Source organism: Mytilus edulis, chromosome 6 (assembly GCF_963676685.1).
Source record: "Mytilus edulis chromosome 6, xbMytEdul2.2, whole genome shotgun sequence".
NCBI lineage: Eukaryota > Metazoa > Mollusca > Bivalvia > Mytilida > Mytilidae > Mytilus > Mytilus edulis.
Genome location: NC_092349.1, coordinates 61,963,940 through 61,982,855, shown reverse-complemented (window position 1 = coordinate 61,982,855; position 18,916 = coordinate 61,963,940).

Below are 18,916 nucleotides of genomic sequence, written 5' to 3'. Positions count from 1 at the left end.
TTAAAACAGAAGTGTACGAATTGTCCTACGCTTCAGACTTGACATTCACTAAACATGCATGCTGAAATTGACATGGTTGATTTTGTAACACAATCATACACATTCAAATTTTGAAATCGACAAATGTCATCGTCATTGGAATGCAACTGGAATACACATTTTGAGGTCACACAGGTTCAAACAATACTCAGTCCGGCAGTGGGCGGAGCTTTAAAGCGATATCTGTATAGTATACAGATACAGCATAGAGATATCTGTAGGGCTGTATCTGTATAGTAGGACACCCAATTGCAGGATAAAACACCGTTCATTGCGGTCTTCCGTTGTCGTTGATTTCTATATTTTATGCAATGTCAATTTCATCATGCAATACTTTCTCCGCAATCAGGGGTTCATTAAGGGATACAAACAGTTTGATATTCATGCTAATAATATATAACAGTTACGATTTAAAAATCAATTTTAATTTAGGTTACAGTAAGAAAAAAACAATATTAGGTCAATGTCATAAAGATATAAACTTTTTAGTATTCTGAATAAAACTGGGGAAAGGAAGGGCGCAGTAAAATCTTGCCCTATCCCAGTTTCGCAGTCTCATACATATTTTTTGTATGAGGCTAAGAAACTGGGGAAGGACGAGGTTCTACCGAGCCCTTCCCCAGTTTTGCGCCAAGCACAAAAAAAGTTTATATTTTTCTGACATTGACCTAATTTTGCTTTTATACTGCAACATAAATTAATAAATTGATAGCTATTCAAATCGTAACACAAACGAAAGACTTATTTTCATCCCTTCATGGACCCCTGATTGTGGAGAAAGTGTGCCATGATGAAATTGACATCGTACACAATAGAGCTTTGTTACAATATTTTATATAAAATAAACACAACTAGTTGCAGTATAAAAACATTTTATATTTTTCTGACATTGACCTTATATTGTATGTGTAGAAGTACTTAAAGATGACAAAAAGTTTAAGTACTGAAAATGATTTAAATTTTCAGTACTGAAAAATGACTGAAATTTTCAGTACTGAAAAATGACTGAAATTTTCAGTACTGAAAAATGGCTGAAATTTTCAGTACTGAAAAATGGCTGAAATTTTCAGTACTGAAAAATGGCTGAAATTTTCAGTCCTGATAAATGACTGAAATTTTCAGTACTGTAAACAACTTTTTCTCAACATTACTGAAAATGATATAAAAATTTATGTACTGAATAGTGATGTTTCCTAAAAGTACTGTTTATATAGCGGCACTTAATGTACTGTTTAGTGATGTTTCCTAAAAGTACTGTTTATATAGCGGCATTTAATGTACTGTTTAGTAATGTTTCCTAAAAGTACTGTTTATATAGCGGCATTTAATGTACTGATTAGTAATGATTCCTAAAAGTACTGTTTTTATAGCGGCATTTAATGTACATGTAAACGCTAGTCAAATTGTTGGTAGTGTATGAGCACATGAAAATCTCCGGTTATCTGTTGTAAGAGAGAAAAGAGATTTCGACATCTCAAAATTTGTAAAGGCTCATTTATTTTAAAATCTAATAATATTTTTAAAAAAACTAAACGATAGAAGTGCTTGAATGTCCAATTGTAGTAGTAGACGATTTGACACCTGTTCTTCATAAAATGAAAACAAGATACAAAGACTGTTCATCATGATAGATTTAAAGAAATATTAATGTATCAATCGGATGATGTTCCTGGCTGGGCTGTTTCTGTTCAGATGTAAGATATTCAAGTCTAGGTACCTGCTGTCAGTTTTTTTCACAATTTACAATTCTTTGTTAATATGTAATGCAATATACAAGGATCCCTCTTGTACCTTATTTGAAGAAGTAGAAAAGCACATGTTAGAAAACGGAAGACAGGGGCGAGTTTAATACTCTTGTGAACTCCTGTCAGATAGAAGAGCAGTCCCAATCCTATAGAGATCATAAAGCAGAGATAAATGTTCTAAAAGGGAGTCACCAAGATGAGTGTTCTAAACGGGAGTCACCAGGCTGAACTAAATAGATTTGGAAGTTACATTTCCCGTTAAGAGCAGAAACTTAAGGTTAAAGAAGAGGAAAACAAGTCAACAGAAAGGAAATTTCGGAGGAGATAAGCGGAAAGTATCGAACAACTGCAAGAGAAAGGCCTCATTAAATGAAAACTCGAGAGGAAACTCAGAAATAAGGACGGTGAGGTCGAAGAAAGGAGAAAATTGAGATGGTGTAAGGGAGGGGATAATAAAAGTCACCACCAAGAAGATAACATAAGTGAACAGAAGGAAAATGAGATGCCAAGGAGTAAGTTAAAAGGCCATGTTGTTAAAAAAAAAACGGTTTTAGACATTGTGTTAATCTTCATTGTTTACATATGAAATTGTCATATACTTGTATTAACTGTAGACAAAATATTTCCTGTAACTTTTATATGAAATAAGAAAATGAATTTCAAATGAAAAGTGTGATTATGAAATGCAATTAGTTTACATTTGAAGCTATAAATTTTACCTGTTTAAATGATTTCTAATCTCGAATACCAATTTTACTAATTTTGTTTTTACTTTACATGAATGAGATATTTTAGTGTGTTATTTGAAGCAGTTAAAGTCCTCAAACATTTTTCGTTAATTTTATATGTAGATTTAATTTGATGCTTAAAGGAGAAAACGTTTTCGACGTCAGACATATTTAGTTAATTCTTGTTATATTCAAATAAGCATACTTCTCTTATTTTGGTCAATGGAATTATGAAATTTCGGGAAAAAATGTATTCTTCAAGCGTGATAGTGTTGTGGAATTGAAATATTTTTTGGACAGATCTCGGTCTATAATGAAGAAATATCATTCCTTTCGTATTAGTCTGCCAAATTTGTTAAGTAGGATGACAGACCTGATGAATCCAACTTTAGCCTCGTGTCTTCATTAATCAACTTTTCAAGTAGTATTAATTGTGTTGACAAATTTTCCGCCAAACAGTAGTTCCATGTTTTGTTTAAAAATGGTTTACGTAATGGTAATCGTTATGGTTTACTTTTACAAATGGATTGCGGGATTTTTAACGTAATAGTTTACTTTGATAAATGGTTTACGGAAGAATTAATGTAATGGTTAACTTTTACAAATGGTTTACGGATGGTAGTCGTAATGGTTAACTATTATGGAATGATAAAAAAAATGGTTAACGTAATGGTTTACTTACAAAAGGTTTACGTAATGGTTTACGATTTACACATGGCTTACGGAATAGTATTCGTAACTATTACGGAATGGTAATCAAAATGGTTATCGTCATTGTTTAATTTTATGAATGGATTATGAAATGGTTTACGTAATGGTTTACTTTTAAAAATGGTTAACGGCAGGTTTAACGTAATAAGTTTACTTTTACAAATGGTTTACGGAATGGTTAACGTAATGGTTTACTTTTCCAAATTATTAATGGCATGGTTACCGTAATTGTTTACTTTTATAAATAGATTACCGAAGGGTCAATGGAATGATTAACGTAATGGTTAATTTTTACAAATGAATTACTTTTTCGAATGGTTTACATAATGATTTACTTTAACAAATAGTTTACGCAATGGTTAACGTTATAGTTTACGGAATGCTTAACGTTACATGGTTAACTTTCACAAATTGTAAGATTTATTTACGTTATAGTTAGATTTACACCTAACTGCGGCGAAGCTTAGCGAAAGGTCGTGCGACATAATCAGTCAAACAAACTTTATTAGATTAAATCTCTAAGGAACGATCGTTTTCATAAGTCAATTCAAACCTTCGACTTCACACCTGCGAAAATAGAACACACGTACTATAACGTTAAATGGACTAATAAATATTCACGTAGCTGGTCAAGGTCGTTCAAAACTTCCATCGTCGTATTCGCATTCATGATTCCAATCACAATTCTAGCTTTTATAAATGTGCATGTGAAATTCATTGGTTTTATAAATTTCTGCAGTTGGTAGTAAAGTTTAAACTTTAAAATCTTAACAGTTTTAACATCTTAATATTCAATTTAAATGTCTCCTCAAGATCAAGGGACGACATCAAAAGTTCAATGTAGAACAAAAAAAACTCAATTCACTTTTTTTTTCATTGACTCTCCCCAAATTGCTTATCCTGCCTTTTCTTTTACTCAGTGGACTCGATGAATTAACGTTGTACTTGAAAAATGAAACCGTACTTTCTACAAACACTTTTCATATTCTTTGCCAAGTTTTAGGTATTCCACATAGGATAGTGACTTTTTTCTGATTCCGTTTACTTGAAGAAAAATAAATCCCGAAATTTTAAGTAAATTCATCACGTGTAACCAACCATGCTTTGTTGAGAAAAAACGGAGATGGCCAGTCATGGCACAGGGGATGATTAATTGTAGTTTATAAACTCCAACGATAATATACTTCATGAATTTTTATTCTCGGTTAAAAAACGAACGTAAATTATATATTGTAAATATTAGACCGTTGGTTTTCCCGTTTGAATGGTTTTACACTAGTTATTTTGGGGCCCTTTATAGCTTGTTGTTCAGTGTGAGCCTAAGCCCCGTGTTTAAGGCCGTACATTGACCTATAATTGTTTACTTTTATAAATTGTTATTTGGATGGAGAGTTGTCTCATTGGCACTCACACCACTTCTTCCTATATCTATGTAAAAAGAAACAAACAGTTTAAAAAAAGTGTTTATTCATTAAATCATTTAAATGTATTGATAAAAAAGGTGAGTTTCTTCTTGTACATGCATTTAGTCATACTTAATTTCTTGATATTTTGTTTATCAGTTTATCATACACGTTTCGTTTTGTATTTCATTTTAAATACGAACACATACTACATATACTTTAGCGGATAGTTCAACAATGTTATACAGCTCTATTCTTACAGTATACAATTGAAAGATAAATGTTCATCCATTTAAAATCGAAAACAGTACATTAATATTTAAAAAAGAAGTGGTATAATTACCAATGAGACAACTCTTCACAAGAGATTAAAATGACACAGAAATTAACAACTATAGGTCACCGTACGGCTTTCAATAATGAGCAAAGCCCATACCGCATAGTCAGCTATAAAAGGCCCCGAAATGACAATGTAAAACAATTCAAACGAGAATTGTTCCTTATAAACTACGACATTTCTCACAAGTATTAATTTATTATTTAGTTTCACACATGCAAAAGAAATAATCTTCGCCGATGTAACATTTCAATTGATTACAACAACATGCCTTCACTGAATTCATTCAGGTGCACAAATGATACGATTACATTTATTTTGTTTCTATCTTTGGGGGACAATTTCCTCCGTTTATGGTACGCTTATAGGTGTCAGACCACCAATTACTCCCTCCAATTTAGAACGTATGTAAAAGTAGCCCTACTCTGACACAAAATAGTGCTTTTGATGTCCTTGTTTACTTAAACTAACCAACAAATTTGCAGAAATGAAACTTTTGGTGAAAGAGAAATATATCTAGATCATTTTGAGCCAAAATTTACTTCTCTATGAGTTTGCATTAAAAATTGAGGATTAATGCGCTCCATAGTATACTAATTTTAGATTTCCAGAAAACCAGGTTTTTTTTTTGGAGTACCTCTGTTTTAAGGTCAGTTGTTTTGTTAGAAGGCTTTAAAGGTATGGTGAAAATTGGCATGTAGAAAGCTGATACATGTACAATGAAGGATATACCTGGTTTCTATGAAGTTAAACTTAAGGTAAAATATTTAGAAAGCTGTGAAAATTGCAAAATTTGGTTGAACAGAAAGGGATTTTTAATTGGTGGTCTGACACCTTTAAGAGAAATGCGGTGAAACCCAAAATTCAGAAAACAATTGATTTTTTTGGTCTTAACTGATCACTTGAAATAATAGTAGCCATATTGCAAATTTAGAGCCTTAAACCTGAATGTGTGCTATTTTTAGCTTTTCCCACCCTGACAATATGCTTTCATATAAAAAAAATGTTATAAATTGTTATAAATGCACAGTAAGTTGTTTCTGTGGTGTTAAACATTTAAACATAGGTTGATTGCTACCCCAAAAAAATTGTCGTCATGAAGATTTGATGAAATTATTTGATTTTTACCCCTTATATCATTGCGGCATACCATGTATATGGCAGTTAACATAGCCTGATATAAACACTGCATAAACTCACAAAAATCTCATTTATTATCCCAAATGACCATGACTGCACTTTTGATCAGTTAATAGTCCCATTACTGACACCAGGTGTAAAAAAGGGGGGTCAATATTCCTTGACTCTTCAATACCTTGGATTTTTTATTAAACTCATTGTAAAAATTGTGGAAAGCCTTTAAAGCAGTAGAACAAACAAGGAAAAATCAACAAAAGCTGATCTTGATATTGAAAGTTTATGTTTCTCTAGTCCGAAATGAGATTTTCAAGTATTTTCTATCAAAGGCTTACATTACAGTCAGTTTAAATTGAGCTGTGAAATTTGTAATATGAGTCGCATTATGCTCAGAAAGGATGTTTTTAACTTCAAATTGACTAAGGATTAAGAATAAACAAAACAAAAGATTTCTGATCAACTTTTTTTGCTCTTTAGGTGTCAGACCACCAATTACTCCCTCAAATTTAGAACGTATGTAAAAGTAGCCCTACTCTGACACAAAATAGTGCTTTTGATGTCCTTGTTTACTTAAACTAACCAACAAATTTGCAGAAATGAAACTTTTGGTGGAAGAGAAATATATCTAGATAATTTTGAGCCAAAATTTACTTGTCTATGAGTTTGCATTAAAAATTGAGGATTAATGCGCTCCATAGTATACTAATTTTAGATTTCCAGAAAACCAGGTTTTTTTTTGGAGTACCTCTGTTTGAAGGTCAGTTATTTTGTTAGAAGGCTTTAAAGGTATGGTGAAAATTGGCATGTAGAAAGCTGATACATGTACAATGAAGGATATACCTGGTTTCTATGAAGTTAAACTTAAGGTAAAATATTTAGAAAGCTGTGAAAATTGCAAAATTTGGTTGAACAGATAGGAATTTTTAATTGGTGGTCTGACACCTTTAAGAGAAATGCGGTGAAACCCAAAATTCAGAAAACAATTGATTTTTTTGGTCTTAACTGATCACTTGAAATAATAGTAGCCATATTGCAAATTTAGAGCCTTAAACCTGAATATGTGCTATTTTTAGCTTTTCCCACCCTGACAATATGCTTTCATACAAAAAATGTTATAAATTGTTATAAATGCACAGTAAGTTGTTTCTGTGGCGTTAAACATTTAAACATAGGTTGATTGCTACCCCAAAAAAATTGTCGTCATGAAGATTTGATGAAATTATTTGATTTTTACCCCTTATATCATTGCGGCATACCATGTATATGGCAGTTAACATAGCCTGATATAAACACTGCATAAACTCACAAAAATCTCATTTATTATCCCAAATGACCATGACTGCACTTTTGATCAGTTAATAGTCCCATTACTGACACCAGGTGTAAAAAAGGGGGGTCAATATTCCTTGACTCTTCAATACCTTGGATTTTTTATTAAACTCATTGTAAAAATTGTGGAAAGCCTTTAAAGCAGTAGAACAAACAAGGAAAAATCAACAAAAGCTGATCTTGATATTGAAAGTTTATGTTTCTCTAGTCCGAAATGAGATTTTCAAGTATTTTCTATCAAAGGCTTACATTACAGTCAGTTTAAATTGAGCTGTGAAATTTGTAATATGAGTCGCATTATGCTCAGAAAGGATGTTTTTAACTTCAAATTGACTAAGGATTAAGAATAAACAAAACAAAAGATTTCTGATCAACTTTTTTTGCTCTTTAGGTGTCAGACCACCAATTACTCCCTCAAATTTAGAACGTATGTAAAAGTAGCCCTACTCTGACACAAAATAGTGCTTTTGATGTCCTTGTTTACTTAAACTAACCAACAAATTTGCAGAAATGAAACTTTTGGTGGAAGAGAAATATATCTAGATAATTTTGAGCCAAAATTTACTTGTCTATGAGTTTGCATTAAAAATTGAGGATTAATGCGCTCCATAGTATACTAATTTTAGATTTCCAGAAAACCAGGTTTTTTTTTGGAGTACCTCTGTTTGAAGGTCAGTTATTTTGTTAGAAGGCTTTAAAGGTATGGTGAAAATTGGCATGTAGAAAGCTGATACATGTACAATGAAGGATATACCTGGTTTCTATGAAGTTAAACTTAAGGTAAAATATTTAGAAAGCTGTGAAAATTGCAAAATTTGGTTGAACAGATAGGAATTTTTAATTGGTGGTCTGACACCTTTAAGAGAAATGCGGTGAAACCCAAAATTCAGAAAACAATTGATTTTTTTGGTCTTAACTGATCACTTGAAATAATAGTAGCCATATTGCAAATTTAGAGCCTTAAACCTGAATATGTGCTATTTTTAGCTTTTCCCACCCTGACAATATGCTTTCATATAAAAAATGTTATAAATTGTTATAAATGCACAGTAAGTTGTTTCTGTGGCGTTAAACATTTAAACATAGGTTGATTGCTACCCCAAAAAAATTGTCGTCATGAAGATTTGATGAAATTATTTGATTTTTACCCCTTATATCATTGCGGCATACCATGTATATGGCAGTTAACATAGCCTGATATAAACACTGCATAAACTCACAAAAATCTCATTTATTATCCCAAATGAAAGTTTTATACTTTAAATTTTATTGACTGATAGTAAATAAAACAGTTAAATGACCATGAATGCACTGTTGATCAGTTAATAGTCCCATTACTGACACCAGGTGTAAAAAAGGGGGGTCAATATTCCTTGACTCTTCAATACCTTGGATTTTTTATTAAACTCATTGTAAAAATTGTGGAAAGCCTTAAAAGCAGTAGAACAAACAAGGAAAAATCAACAAAAGCTGATCTTGATATTGAAAGTTTATGTTTCTCTAGTCCGAAATGAGATTTTCAAGTATTTTCTATCAAAGGCTTACATTACAGTCAGTTTAAATTGAGCTGTGAAATTTGTAATATGAGTCGCATTATGCTCAGAAAGGATGTTTTTAACTTCAAATTGACTAAGGATTAAGAATAAACAAAACAAAAGATTTCTGATCAACTTTTTTTGCTCTTTAGGTGTCAGACCACCAATTACTCCCTCAAATTTAGAACGTTTGTAAAAGTAGCCCTACTCTGACACAAAATAGTGCTTTTGATGTCCTTGTTTACTTAAACTAACCAACAAATTTGCAGAAATGAAACTCTTGGTGAAAGAGAAATATATCTAGATCATTTTGAGCCAAAATTTACTTGTCTATGAGTTTGCATTAAAAATTGAGGATTAATGCGCTCCATAGTATACTAATTTTAGATTTCCAGAAAACCAGGTTTTTGTTTTGGAGTACCTCTGTTTGAAGGTCAGTTATTTTGTTCGAAGGCTTTAAAGGTATGGTGAAAATTGGCATGCAGAAAGCTGATACATGTACAATGAAGGATATACCTGGTTTCTATGAAGTAAAACTTAAGGTAAAATATTTAGAAAGCTGATACATGTACAATGAAGGATATACCTGGTTTCTATGAAGTAAAACTTAAGGTAAAATATTTAGAAAGCTGTGAAAATTGCAAAATTTGGTTGAACAGATAGGGATGTTTAATTGGTGGTCTGACACCTTATAGCTACTGTGTGTATGTATTATAGCATGAAAATAATTAAAGAGGAGGAATGTCAGTGCAACCCATCATTAATTATTGTAATGGATCTGTATTATGAGATACTTATTATAAATGACTACGACATTGTTAGGATTATAGCCTATCGTCAGTACGAAAGAAATTAAAAGTGGTTCATAAATTCATCCGTATAAAAGCGGCACATGTATTTTATTTTATCCTTATATTTTTTATCATGCCTGGTACAAGATAAATGAGTTGCTGCATGCATAAAGAACTTAGAATATTAAAATCTTTGTATTGTGCTACCTTAATACAAAATATCAGTATAATATTTCGACCCCACTATTTGAAGTTAACAAAACATTTATTCAATTATTTTGAACAACGGTTTGTAAACTATACAAATCATTGTTTTACGTTCATAGTAACATAGTAAATTCCATTGTCGGTCACCTGTGTCAATTCACGTGCACACTGACTACATTGCTGTTGTATTTGAATCTTTCGGCCAATGAAATGAGACGTTACAAGTTGTTTGTTAATGATACGCCAGAAAATTATCAATGAACTATCAAACGCGAAACTTCACTGCATACCACTGTATAAATAGTTTACGTAATGGTTTACGTAATGGTTTACTTTAACAAATAGTTAACATAATGGTTAATGTAATGGTTTACGGAATGGTTAACGTTATGGTTTACTTTCATAAATTGTTTAAGGAATGGTTTACGTTATGGTTTACTTTCACAAAATGTTTAAGGAATGGTTAACATAATGGTTTACTTTTATAAATTGTTTAAGGAATGGTTTACGTTATGGTTTACTTTCACAAATGGTTTAAGAGTTAAAATCATTCCTCAGTAAAGGATTTAAATATCGTTCCCCGTCAATTATTAATTGGAATGAGTGTCGTAATATCATCCACGACTCACTCCATACTTACTGTATGAAATGGATAAAACGGGAAAAAGCTGACAAAAAATCTTTGGACTCTTTTTTTAATTCAGTAATGTAGATAGTTGATATACGTATTCAACATTTTAAAGAACATTTTACTATTAACAATAAACACAACAAACCTATTTCTCGTATCAAACATAAACTAAAAGAACTAGCCAAGAAATTTGTTTTTGTCCCGGCCGATAAAGCTGCTAATAATATTATTATTGTTTGACGTAAATTTTACATTGAGGTTCTGAAAAAGGAAATCACCAATTCACCAACATTCCAACTGACTCCATTTTCAGAAAACGAAATCTGTAACAAACATAAACTTTTAGCCACCGCTTTACAAGCAGAGCCAAATACAATGAAAGTCCCAACTATGTATTGGCTTCCGAAGCTACACAAAACCCCTTACAAATATAGATTTATTTCGTCTTCAAGCCATTGTTCAACTACTAAATTGTCTATTCTTCTTACCAGCACACTTGGTACAATTAAAAACCTTATAATAAATTGTTCAAATAAGGCCTTCGAAAATAGTGGGATAAATTACTTTTGGAGTGTCAAGAACTCGTTGGAAGTACTTGATAAATTGCATGCTTATATTGGTGATTTTGAATCTGTTCAAAGTTTTGATTTTTCTACCCTGTATACCATATTGCCTCACATTCTCATTAAGAAAAAATTCACACACCTAATTAAATGGGCATTCAAAAAATCAGAATGTGAATATATATGTTCAAACTCTTTTAGGTCATATTTTAGTAGCAATAAACAAAAAAACTATGTTAATTGGACATGCTTTGATACTATATATGCCCTTGAATTTTTACTAGATAACATTTTTGTTCGCTTTGGGGATTCCGTATATCGTCAGATTATCGGAATTCCAATGGGGACTAACTGTGCACCACTTATTGCGGACCTCTTTTTGTATTGTTATGAGTTACAATTTATGACAAAAATAAGCAAAGACCCATCAAAACAACATCTGATAAAAAAATTTAATAATACTTTTAGATATTTGGATGATATTTTGGCTCTCCATAAAGACGACTTCAGTATGTATATTAATGAAATTTATCCTGCTGAACTTACTTGAAATAAAGCTAATACTAACAATGACCACTGCCCTTTCCTCGATCTTGATATCTATATCACTAACGGAAAGCTGAATACTAAAATTAATGATAAAAGGGATGATTTTTCATTTCCTATCGTTAATTATCCGTTTTTAGATGGTGACGTTCCCTTGTCACCATCTTACGGTGTTTATATATCTCAACTTGTACGATTCGCTCGTGTAGGTAACAATGTTTTAGATTTTAACGAGAGAAATTTATGTATTACTGAAAAATTATTACACCAGGGTTTTCGATATCACAAACTAGTCAAAACATTTACTAAATTTTATCATCGGTATAAAGACATCACTCGTAAATATAGCCCAACATGCAGACTTCTTATACGTTCAGGTATTTCACATCCAATTTTTTATGGAAATATTCTTTATAAAGCACAAAGGTGTCAGTATTCACCTCAGAAACTTACAAAACCTTTGAATAGACTTAAGAAGGGATATAATTACGATACTGTTGTCAAGTCATTAAAGATTGCATATTTTGGCGTTAATATTGAGTCACTGATAAGGTCTTTGCGTCGGAACTAAACACATTTATTCTAAAAACAGTTGTTGGCATGACACGGGTTATGTTCTTCTCATATTTTATGATGGTATGATACTAAACCCCTAACGGGAAGGATTGTGCCTGATGTTCATATGATGAAATCATAATCTTTCAGACAGTTTAATTGAAGTCTGGAGCTGGCATGTCAGTTAACTGCTAGTTGTCTGTTGTCTGTTGTTATTTATGTATTATTGTCATTTTGTTTATTTTCTTTGGTTACATCTTCTGACATCAGACTCGGAATTCTCTTGAACTGAATTTTAGTGTGCGTATTGTTATGCGTTTACTTTTCTACATTGGTTAGAGGTATAGGGGGAGGGTTGAGATCTCACAATCATGTTTAACCCCGCCGCATTTTTTTGCGCCTGTCCCAAGTCAGGAGCCTCTGGCCTTTATTAGTCTTGTATTATTTTAATTTTAGTTTCTTGTGTACAATTTGGAAATTAGTATGGCGTTCATTATCACTGAACTAGTATATATTTGTTTAGGGGCCAGCTGAAGGACGCCTCCGGGTGCGGGAATTTCTCGCTACATTGAAGACCTGTTGGTGACCTTCTGCTGTTGTTTTTTTAATTTGGTCGGGTTGTTGTCTCTTTGACACATTCCCCATTTCCATTCTCAATTTTAAGGAATGGTTAACCTTATGGTTTACTTTTACAAATAGTTTACGTAATGGTTAACGTTGACAAATAGTTTACTAATGGTTTACGGAATGATTAACGTAAGGTAGCACTCCACAGTTAGAAAATAAAATTAAAAATGAGCCACAAAATGTTTTATCATCTCCTATTCCTGGATTTCTAATACATTAACCTTACTGTTTGTGTTGTACATGTGAATATGTATGTAATCAGTATCTTCCATAGATTAAATTTTCAAAAGTTAAAAGGGAGAAAAAAAAATTCCTTTTATGTGTATTCATGGCAACATTCTGCATGTATTTACCATCAAATATTGCAAAAAGGAGGGTGAACATGTAACATATCCCCCCAAAATTTGGATCAAACTAGAATTTCAATGCCTTTAAGTGATACCTTTTTAGAAATTGTTTGCATAGATCTTCCAAATGATAAAAAAAATGGGTGTCTCTCGCCTCATTTTTTAGTAAAATCTAATCACAAAGTTCGTGCGACAAAAAGTTGAAAAAAAACATAACAATAATTGCCGGACCAATTTATGGTATTGGCATGCAAATACGGACTGTCATACAGAAAACAGCCTATATTACATGCATTACAAAATCATGATGTTCATATAAACCCAATACGAAGGCTATTTTAGTACTCAGCTATCCAAAAATTAATTTTATTGCACACTAGCTCTCATTTTTTAAAAATCCACAGGGGCCAAAATGCGAAACTACACACCTAACTGTGGAGTGCTACCTTAAGGTAAAATTTTCCCCCTCCTGCCTCAATTTTTAGTATATTTTCTATATTCTACTAGCTGTAACGACTAAAATGGTACCTTAGCTTTTAAAATTGGTTCAGTAACAAAGATTTTATGAAGGTTAGCAGTTGATGTAAAAACGCGACAAAAAGTGATTTAAAAATAAATGCTGGATCATAGTGAAAAACTCCAAGTCTGTCTTATTTTTGGGGTAAATTTCAAAAACGTTTTCCTTTTGTCTGTCTAAAATCATAAAACTACATTAAAAGAGGAAAAATTGTACAATATTTAGGTATTTGAAAGCACTTATATGTCAATTGTGCTGTAAATAGCATACATAACCTTCTTTTAGAAGCTTTCAAGCAGGGTATAAATTTCTAACAGTACTGGCATCATTAAATTTAATTAATGCCAAATTATAATATAAAATCTTGCTAAAAATGTTAATTTGACTTATTCACATTCAAAAATATAAAGCGATACATTCTGAGGATATCATATAAAGCTCAATATTTGGTTACAAGAGCGAAGCTAATAGAGTACAAATTTACGACCGCAACATATCTAAGTGTCAAAATGTGTATATTTGGTTGCTAAGGACAGTAAACAATAAAATAATCATGAATTGCAATCCTAGCAGAGTTTTTACCTTCAGAACTAAAACAAGAACATAAAAGACTTAAGATTTGTGGTGAAATTTATCTTAAAAAGTGCATTTCTGTGCTTTCTGATGTGTCATAAGGTAGCACTCCACAGTTAAAAAATAAAATTAAAAATGAGCCACAAATTGTTTTATCATCTCTTACTCCTCGATTTCTAATACATCAACCTTACTGTTTGTGTTGTACATGTGCATATATATGTAATCAGTATCTACCATAGATTTGATTTTCAAAAGTTAAAAGGGTGAAAAATAATTCCTTTTATGTGTATTCATGGCAACATTCTGCATGTATTTACCATAAAATATTGCAAAAAGGAGGATGAACATGTAACATATCCTCCCAAAATTTGGATCAAACTAGAATTTCAATGCCTTTAAGTGATACCTTTTGAGAAACTGTTTGCATAGATCTTCCTAATGATAAAAAAATGGGTGTCTCTCGCCTCATTTTTTAGTAAAATCTAATCACAAAGTTCGCGCGACAAAAAGTTGGAAAAAACATTACAATAATTGCCGGACCAATGTATGGTATGGGCATGCAAATACGGACTGTCATACAGAAAACAGCCTATATTACATGCATTACAAAATCATGATGTTCATATAAACCCAATATGAAGGCTATTTTAGTACTCAGCTATCCTAAAATTAATTTTATTGCACACTAGCTCTCATATTTTAAAAATCCACAGGGGCCAAAATGCGAAACTACACACCTAACTGTGGAGTACTACCTTAAGGTAAAATTTTTCCCCTCCTGCCTCAATTTTTAGTATATTTTCTATGTTCTACTAGCTGTAACGACTAAAATGGTACCTTAGCTTTTAAAATTGGTTCAGTAACAAAGATTTTATGAAGGTTAGCAGTTGATGTAGAAACGCGACAAAAAGTGATTTAAAAATAAATGCTGGATCATAGTGAAAAACTTCAAGTATGTCTCATTTTTGGGGTAAATTTCAAAAACGTTTTCCTTTTGTCTGTTTAAAATCATAAAACTACATTAAAAGAGGAAAAATTGTACAATTTTTAGGTATTTGAAAGCACTTATATGTCAATTGTGCTGTAAATAGCATACATAACCTTCTTTTAGAAGCTTTCAAGCAGGGTATAAATTTCTAACAGTACTGGCATCATTAAATTTGATTAATGCCAAATTATAATATAAAATCTTGCTAAAAATGTTAATTTGACTTATTCACATTCAAAAATATAAAGCGATACATTCTGAGGATATCATATAAAGCTCAATATTTGGTTACAAGAGCGAAGCTAATAGAGTACAAATTTACGACCGCAACATATCTAAGTGTCAAAATGTGTATATTTGGTTGCTAAGGACAGTAAACAATAAAATAATCATGAATTGCAATCCTAGCAGAGTTTTTACCTTCAGAACTACAACAAGAACATAAAAGACTTAAGATTTGTGGTGAAATTTATCTTAAAAAGTGCATTTCTGTGCTTTCTGATGTGTCATAAGGTAGCACTCCACAGTTAAAAAATAAAGTTGAAAATGAGCCACAAAATGTTTTATCATCTCCTATTCCTGGATTTCTAATACATTAACCTTACTGTTTGTGTTGTACATGTGCATATGTATGTAATCAGTATCTACCATAGATTTGATTTTCAAAAGTTAAAAGGGTGAAAAATAATTCCTTTTATGTGTATTCATGGCAACATTCTGCATGTATTTACCATAAAATATTGCAAAAAGGAGGATGAACATGTAACATATCCCCCCAAAATTTGGATCAAACTAGAATTTCAATGCCTTTAAGTGATACCTTTTGAGAAACTGTTTGCATAGATCTTCCTAATGATAAAAAAAATGGGTGTCTCTCGCCTCATGTTTTAGTAAAATCTAATCACAAAGTTCGCGCGACAAAAAGTTGGAAAAAACATTACAATAATTGCCGGACCAATGTATGGTATGGGCATGCAAATACGGACTGTCATACAGAAAACAGCCTATATTACATGCATTACAAAATCATGATGTTCATATAAACCCAATACGAAGGCTATTTTAGTACTCAGCTATCCAAAAATTAATTTTATTGCACACTAGCTCTCAAATTTTAAAAATCCACAGAGGCCAAAATGCGAAACTACACACCTAACTGTGGAGTGCTACCTTAAGGTAAAATTTTTCCCCTCCTGCCTCAATTTTTAGTATATTTTCTATGTTCTACTAGCTGTTACGACTAAAATGGTACCTTAGTTTTTAAAATTGGTTCAGTAACAAAGATTTTATGAAGGTAAGAAGTTGATGTAGAAACGCGACAAAAAGTGATTTAAAAATAAATGCTGGATCATGGTGAAAAACTTCAAGTCTGTCTCATTTTTGGGGTAAATTTCAAAAACTTTTCCCTTTTTTCTGTTTCAAATCATAAAACTACATATAAAGATGAAAAATTGTACAATTTTTAGGTATTTGAAAGCACTTATATGTCAATTGTGCTGTAAATAGCATGCATAACCTTCTTTCAGAAGCTTTCAAGCAGGGTATAAATTTCTAACAGTACTGGCATCATTAAATTTAATTAATGCCAAATTATAATATAAAATCTTGCTAAAAATGTTAATTTGACTTATTCACATTCAAAAATATAAAGCGATACATTCTGAGGATAGCATATAAAGCTCAATATTTGGTTACAAGAGCGAAGCTAATAGAGTACAAATTTACGACCGCAACATATCTAAGTGTCAAAATGTGTATATTTGGTTGCTAAGGACAGTAAACAATAAAATAATCATGAATTGCAATCCTAGCAGAGTTTTTACCTTCAGAACTAAAACAAGAACATAAAAGACTTAAGATTTGTGGTGAAATTTATCTTAAAAAGTGCATTTCTGTACTTTCTGATGTGTCATAAGGTAGTACTCCACAGTTAAAAAATAAAATTGAAAATGAGCCACAAAATGTTTTATCATCTCCTATTCCTGGATTTCTAATACATTAACCTTACTGTTTGTGTTGTACATGTGCATATGTATGTAATCAGTATCTACCATAGATTTGATTTTCAGAAGTTAAAAGGTGAAAAATAATTCCTTTTATGTGTATTCATGGCAACATTCTGCATGTATTTACCATAAGATATTGCAAAAAGGAGGATGAACATGTAACATATCCCCCCAAAATTTGGATCAAACTAGAATTTCAATGCCTTTAAGTGATACCTTTTGAGAAACTGTTTGCATAGATCTTCCTAATGATAAAAAAAATGGGTGTCTCTCGCCCCATTTTTTAGTAAAATCTAATCACAAAGTTCGTGCTACAAAAAGTTGGAAAAAACATTACAATAATTGCCGGACCAATGTATGGTATGGGCATGCAAATACGGACTGTCATACAGAAAACAATCTATATTACATGCATGACAAAATCATGATGTTCATATAAACCCAATACGAAGGCTATTTTAGTACTCAGCTATCCAAAAATTAATTTTATTGCACACTAGCTCTCATATTTTAAAAATCCACAGGGGCCAAAATGCGAAACTACACACCTAACTGTGGAGTGCTACCTTAAGGTAAAATTTTCCCCCTCCTGCCTCAATTTTTAGTATATTTTCTATGTTCTACTAGCTGTTACGACTAAAATGGTACCTTAGTTTTTAAAATTGGTTCAGTAACAAAGATTTTATGAAGGTTAGCAGTTGATGTAGAAACGCGACAAAAAGTGATTTAAAAATAAATGCTGGATCATAGTGAAAAACGTCAAGTCTGTCTCATTTTTGGGGTAAATTTCAAAAACTTTTCCCTTTTTTCTGTTTCAAATCATAAAACTACATATAAAGAGGAAAAATTGTACAATTTTTAGGTATTTGAAAGCACTTATATGTCAATTGTGCTGTAAATAGCATACATAACCTTCTTTCAGAAGCTTTCAAGCAGGGTATAAATTTCTAACAGTACTGGCATCATCAAATTTAATTAATGCCAAATTATAATATAAAATCTTGCTAAAAATGTTAATTTGCCTTATTCACATTCAAAAATATAAAGCGATACATTCTGAGGATATCATATAAAGCTCAATATTTGGTTACAAGAGCGAAGCTAATAGAGTACAAATTTACGACCGCAACATATCTAAGTGTCAAAATGTGTATATTTGGTTGCTAAGGACAGTAAACAATAAAATAATCATGAATTGCAATCCTAGCAGAGTTTTTACCTTCAGAACTAAAACAAGAACATAAAAGACTTAAGATTTGTGGTGAAATTTATCTTAAAAAGTGCATTTCTGTGCTTTCTGATGTGTCATAAGGTAGCACTCCACAGTTAAAAAATAAAATTGAAAATGAGCCACAAAATGTTTTATCATCTCCTATTCCTGGATTTCTAATACATTAACCTTACTGTTTGTGTTGTACATGTGCATATGTATGTAATCAGTATCTACCATAAATTTGATTTTCAAAAGTTAAAAGGGTGAAAAATAATTCCTTTTATGTGTATTCATGGCAACATTCTGCATGTATTTACCATAAAATATTGCAAAAAGGAGGATGAACATGTAACATATCCCCCCAAAATTTGGATCAAACTAGAAT